This window comes from Lissotriton helveticus, chromosome 5_1 (assembly GCF_964261635.1).
Source record: "Lissotriton helveticus chromosome 5_1, aLisHel1.1, whole genome shotgun sequence".
Taxonomy (NCBI): Eukaryota; Metazoa; Chordata; class Amphibia; order Caudata; family Salamandridae; genus Lissotriton; species Lissotriton helveticus.
This window is the reverse complement of record NC_136065.1, coordinates 835,808,594-835,815,188: the sequence shown is the minus strand read 5'-3', so window position 1 is coordinate 835,815,188 and position 6,595 is coordinate 835,808,594. Positions and strand designations below refer to the sequence as shown.

At 45.0% G+C, this 6,595-nt stretch overlaps 1 pseudogene; it reads left to right on the top strand.

The window, feature by feature from the left end:
- The first annotated feature begins 1,995 nt into the window (after window positions 1–1,995).
- On the top strand, window positions 1,996–3,195 carry LOC144752555 (actin, cytoplasmic 3 pseudogene; annotated as a pseudogene).
- Window positions 3,196–6,595: the final 3,400 nt, after the last annotated feature.

The following is a 6,595-nucleotide window of genomic DNA, read 5'->3' as shown; positions in this document are numbered from 1 at the left end:
TCTAGCTGACAAGGATTGCTTTACGTCACGGTTCATTTGATCCACAATTGAGTTGCCCGTAGGCCTATATGTAGATGAAAATTGCCCCAGCACCCCCAAAGACCACACAGCATCCTTGTACGCCTTAGAGGTGAATGCTGGACCTTGATCAGAATGAAAGGTGCCACAGGCAAAAATCCCTACAAAGACACGCAAATCCCTGATGACAGTTCGAGCGTCAGCACTGCGTTGTGGCTACACCCAAAGGAATCTGATGCATGAATCCACTGCAACTAAAATATATTTATATGCAGTATCTGAAGAGAAAGGACCGCAGTGATCAAGGTAATCAAAAGCAAAAGGCCGATTATCAATGCTAAGCTGTCTTTGCGGGGAGCGCGTAACCACCGATGGCTTAATCTGTTGACAGATGTCACAAGAAAGCACATAATTGCAGGTCTGTTTATATAAACCACACCAAAAGTACCGCTGCTGCAAAATAGAAACTGTAGCAGCCACTCCAGCATGTGCTGAGTCCATGCCTTTGTGTGCGGTTTTAATTAAAGTGTGTCTGCGGTCCGATTTGGGAATCAGCCGAACTCCAACGTCTGGTATTCTGTTCGGGAGTTACCTGATAAGAATACTTCATTACCCTGCGGGTAATGAAAGCCCTCCTTTGTTGCAGCTATCACTGCCAAAATGTCCTTATAAATCTTTTTCATGGATCTACTAACGGCTGATACGGAACACATGGCTACTTCAGATTTGGCTGCTTCATCAGCCAAACTATTTCCAACAGCGTGTGCCCCGACACGCTGGTGAGTATGTATAACATGTGTGAGTGGCAAACGTTGTTTAAGATCTGCCACTCAAGCTCATAGCGTTTTAAGCTTAATTGTGCTGCCTTTAGAATCTCAATAATCATTTTGAGACCAGAAGAACAAGTTGTTATTGAAAGACTGAACACAGCAATAAGAATTAAAACGTTTGGATCAGCAAACTAAAGAACAAGAACTAAGGCACATAGCTCAGCTAATTGTGCAGCACAGTCTCCCAGTGTCTGAGTATGCACTATGGAAGATTTGAATTCTCCATCAACCATTGTACCTGCAACTTTAGCACATGCTGTCCAGTAAGCATGTTTAGAACTTTTTAGCCGGTTGAACCGAACCATTGGTGTAAATAATACATGCATAGTCTTCCAAAGGAAGTAAAGACAAGGGAGGTGGATGAACATGTTCATACTGCAAGAACTTTTGTGTCTGAAGAGAAGCGTCAAAGATAAAAGTGACATCCAGGGAAGTCAAAGAAGTAGCCCATTGAATACAACGGGGATACAAAGCTTTTGAGGTTGGCACACTTGCCTATGTAACTGTCTCTAAAGCAGGATATGGTGTAACCACCAAAATACGTTTTGCCTGTGCTAAAGCACGTTCTTTCAGAACCGCCATTGGACAGCTGTCCAAACTTTCTCGACAGTTGAACACCTCATTTCGGCCAAAGTGTACAAATGTGACTTGTATGCGATTAGTACCCTGTCTCCTTCATTGTACGGCAAGTAAGTGAAACCCACTGCGCATGGTATGATTCATATCACCAACTTAGTGTGGTTGTCACGTGTTAACAAGTATTTAGATTCAAGCAAAGACTAAAGTTTTTTCTGTGTCGTTGGAGGTTGCAACCGTGCTAATTTCTCCAGGAAATGAGGAGCCAGGCCTCGACCCTCAATGTTGAACTTGTAGCCCAAGAAGAGGACCGCATAACATGCGATATGAGTCTTGGCAACATTAAACTTGTAACCGTAATCTACAAAATGCAGAATTATGTGGTCTACTCGACACAGATGCGGCCATATTTCATCGTCTGTAAAATAGATATCATCGGGGTCAATGCTGTCTAAAAAACAAAAAACACGTGCAGCGAATAATCCGGGTCCGTTATTTTTTCTGGACCCCACCCATTGAGAATGCAGTCCATTGGCTGCATTCAGGGGACAGATTAAGTCTGTTGCCTTCCTGTAGCTCTGACGTTGTTGTCCAAAGGTAACTGGTGCAAGCAGCATCCTTTCCCCCCAGCTCCCACCTTTTGTCATTCAGCCTAGGTAGCGCAAAATTAACGTAGACAGTCATGGAAGAAGAGATTGCAGCCCTGGTTGTTGACAATGGATCTGGTATGTGCAAGGCTGGCTTCGCAGGAGATGATGCACCTCGTGCTGTCTTTCTATCAATTGTGGGACGTCCAAGACATCAGGGTGTCATGGTTGGCATGGGCCAAAAAGACAGCTATGTTGGTGATGAAGCTCAGAGCAAGCGTGGTATCCTGACCCTGAAGTACCCTATTGAACATGGTATAGTCACCAATTGGGATGATATGGAGAAGATCTGGCACCACACCTTCTACAACGAGCTCCGTGTTGCCCCTGAGGAACATCCTGTACTTTTAACAGAGGCTCCATTGAACCCCAAGGCCAACAGAGAAAAGATGACTCAGATCATGTTTGAGACCTTCAACACCCCGACCATGTATGTGGCAATCCAGGCTGTGCTGTCCCTGTATGCCTCTGGTCGTACCACAGGTATTGTGATGGATTCTGGTGATGGTGTCACCCATACAGTGCCCATCTATGAAGGTTATGCCCTGCCTCATGCCATCCTGCGTCTTGACTTGGCTGGTCGTGACCTGACGGACTACCTCATGAAGATCCTGACCGAGAGAGGCTACAGCTTCACAACCGCAGCTGAAAGGGAAATTGTGCGTGACATCAAGGAGAAGCTCTGCTATGTCGCCCTGGACTTTGAGCAGGAAATGGCCACTGCTGCTTCTTCATCCTCTCTAGAGAAGAGCTATGAATTTCCAGATGGTCAGGTGATCACCATTGGCAATGAGAGATTCCGTGCTCCTGAGGCTCTTTTCCAGCCTGCCTTCCTCGGTATGGAGAGTAGCGGTATCCATGAAACTACATATAATTCCATTATGAAGTGTGATGTTGATATCCGTAAGGACCTGTATGCCAACACAGTGATGTCTGGTGGTACCACTATGTACCCTGGTATTGCAGACCGGATGCAGAAGGAGATCACTGCACTGGCACCTAGCACTATGATTATGGCTGTAAAACTATTTGAAATATCCAGTGTCGTCTTGTATTTTTTACAAACTAGGCTTTCCAACAAGGCAGATCTATGGGAATTTTGCACCGCAAAGGTCTGGCAATGAGAGTTCAAATGCCGGTAATCAAAAACTATGTGGTATGACCCATCAGGTTTGGATACTGAAAAGAGCGGATTATTCATTGGCGATATACATTTTTCAATCACTCCTTGATATTCCAACTGAGTGAGAATGTCGGCAACAGGACCTTTTGCTTCCCGTTTAATAGGATATTGGGGTTGCGGTTGAGGCATCGACCGTAAAGAAATGTCATGTGGCGGTGAATCAGTATCCCAGCCAAGTTGATTACGGTACCCTGCCAGAACAAGGGCTAAACCCCACTCAGCCACAAAAGCTTCTGTATGCTCTTATGGAATGTAACGTTAAAAACTCGGAAGTATCACGTCTTCCCCGTGAGCCGTGGCCAGAAAAAAAGGTGGGGGCTAATCCGCCTCTGCTAGAAAAATATCATAGGAAGCGGTAAGATTTTCCCCAAAAATCCCAGTAATAACACGCTCAATGTCACCCTCTATACGAAAAACTATTTCGTACAGCTGATCCGGGGGGGGGGCTACCCGTGTGTCAGCTGTCTCCACAGTAATGAATGTTTCAGTTGCTTTCATGTCCAGACAAGGACATAGAGCTGTTATACAGTTTGTGTCCCGTGCTTTTCAGGCAGCTCCACCAGGGGTTGTCGTCAAGGACATAGTACTATTGTAACTTCCTCTGCACTGTCTAGCAGGGTTACTGCCCAAGTCCAATCCAGTAGCCATGTTCTCATGGTCGGAGGCATATCTCGCTGTTAAAGCAGCGACTTTTTTCTTTTGGAAAGGGGTTGCTCTTCCTGTTTCCCCTTGCCAACAAACTGACAAGTCTGATAACATCCCATTGGAACTTGCTGACACTTGCCACAATCCTGGTGATTCCCACCACCAGCTTGAGAGCCGGATGTGTCCTGTGAAGTACGAAGAGAACACTGATCAGGGGCTTGAAATCTATCAAGAGTCTTCATTTTTGTGCGGTCGCGCAAGTCATAAGTACGTTCAGAAGATTCACGGGTCGGGGAACTAGCACGGGAACGTTGTTTCTGTTGTTGTTCTTGCCCCTTTTTCTTATTTCTCCAGTTCTTTTTAGAATAGACTGGGCGCCCATTTGTATCAGATGGGACCTTAGGCTGAGATTTAGCCTGTGTTTGCAATTGAGTATACAGTTTGTTTCCTAAACTATTGCGGCCAATGGTTTTATAAGCCTTTGCAATAATTTTTGCTAATTCGCGTGGTTTGTCCATCTCAGGGACCGCTGCCAAGCCGTCAGTGACTTGAAAGCTCACAGCATCGCCCTTAACATTGGCAAGGATCATATCAGCCACCACGTTGAATACTCCCACCAGACGCATCCCCAATTCCACAGCCGCTTCAGCTCTGTTTTCATCCTGACCACACGCTTTATCACAGAGGGGAGGACAGTCATTGATGGTGTGCCCAAACGCTTCGAGTATACAGCTGCAAACACCTTCCTCCGGGTGCTGCAATCACCTAACTCGGGAAGCAAATCTTTAGGCAAACTAATTGTTAAAATTCAGTGTTTTTCTACAGGAGAGGTATTAGGAAAAACAGCTTCAAGCTGTCCAAATTTTTTGGCAAGCCAATATGGCAGTTCATTCTTATTTGTGGGACGCTTGCCCATAACTGAATTAACCATAACGGCACTGATAGTCACACCACCAGTCCCCGCCAGGTGCACGACAACCCCTGGTGGAGCTGCCTGAAAAGCTCAGGACACAAACTGTATAACAGCTCTATGTACACGAATTAAAGATGGATGCAACACCCGCAACTCATCGTGATTAGTGTTTGTTAACGCACGCGGATGCGGTGCATACCCAGCTAACACCGGACATGAGGCTTCTTCAATTGATAAAGGATCTAACCGAGCAGGTGTAAATGAGTGAGGATGGGCGCCATTAATCCAAATATGGTGTTGCCAAGCTTATAGCGGAACCTCTAGGGTCGGAAATGAACAATACGCAACCAGCATCACAGTGATAGCATACTCATGAAACAGATTATCATCCTCTTCAACTGCGGGAAAAGTGACCCAAGAATAAAAGACCTCGAACGAATAAGTAGGATCCGTTTCAACTACAAAAATTAGATTGTCCCGAGTATCAGGGACCCCATATTTAATTAAGTCGTCCATGAGCGGGTTACGACTGTGTGCGGCGATTTCATGCCCCATCACAAAAGTAGGAAGTACAACTTAATGTAGGCAGCACAGCACTGGCTAATAATAGAGACCCTTTTTTATGTAACTTCAAGCTTGAAAGAACCTATAAAAACTTAAATATAGGAGGTATTCCCGTCGCAGCCCCCTCTGTAGGTGGATGTGAGGGTATCGTGGACAAGTACAAACACTACTCAAGTGTCTTTCAGATAAGAACCAACGTTGTTGGCGCCATGTTGTGGGGATTCTGCACATACACATAACTATGCACAGGAAAACACGACCTCAGTGAATAGGTGGTGTACCGACCTACCACATCCGTACCCAAAATCCCTTACCGACTAGCTAAAGTGTCTCTTTCGTTCTTTGTCTACAATGCAGATACCAATGATTAGACAACTCCGAACACATAACCCTATCTTGGGAATCGCGGGAGCCAGGCGCTCTTTTGTTCAGTCACTCATACTTGTCCACAATGCGAGTAATCAGAGATGCAGTATAGTTTAAAATGTTTATTTCAACTAACGCGCTCTATGGTGCATTACACAAACCAATACTAAAAGCAGAATGTATAAACACAATATAGTCAGCATTGTTACAATTCCATAGAATACAAACGTGGAGGTCATGGTATAGAAAACAATGGAAAAGGACGGAACGACCTAACCCCCCTCCCCGTGACAAGAAATAGTTTATTATAAAACAGAAGACCTCTGGGCTTTATCAGCAGACCCCCATACCTTACGGCCTGGATGCAATGTTCACATCGCAGGATAAACACGGGTCTTCTCTCTAGGAAAGGTGTCTCTGTGTGTGTGTGAAAACAGCTTTTGTTTGCAATATTAAAGTATACGATTTCCAGAGGTGCAGCTGTGTGAAGCCTGTTATATCTAGGTGCGAGGGACAGATCAGAACAGAATAACAAGGGGCATTGTTGTTTAACCTTGAACATCATGTGCAGACTAAACCTCAGACCACAGCAAAGAACCTGCACAGCAGACAGTTCTCCTGTGTAAAAAGGGGCACAAATAAGTATTGCGAAATAGATGCTGGCAGTGTTGTGTGCAAAAGCATAGACATTATCGACAATGGACCTAGAAGCCTTACTACACAGTCAGAGCAATTACCAGCCCATCCTGAATTAGAAAGTTAGTGCAGCACTGAGGATGTATAGTTTCAGGGAGAAATTCTGAATTATGTGGGGTGGGATGGAATCGGACCTAGAAAGCATATGTTTTTTCTA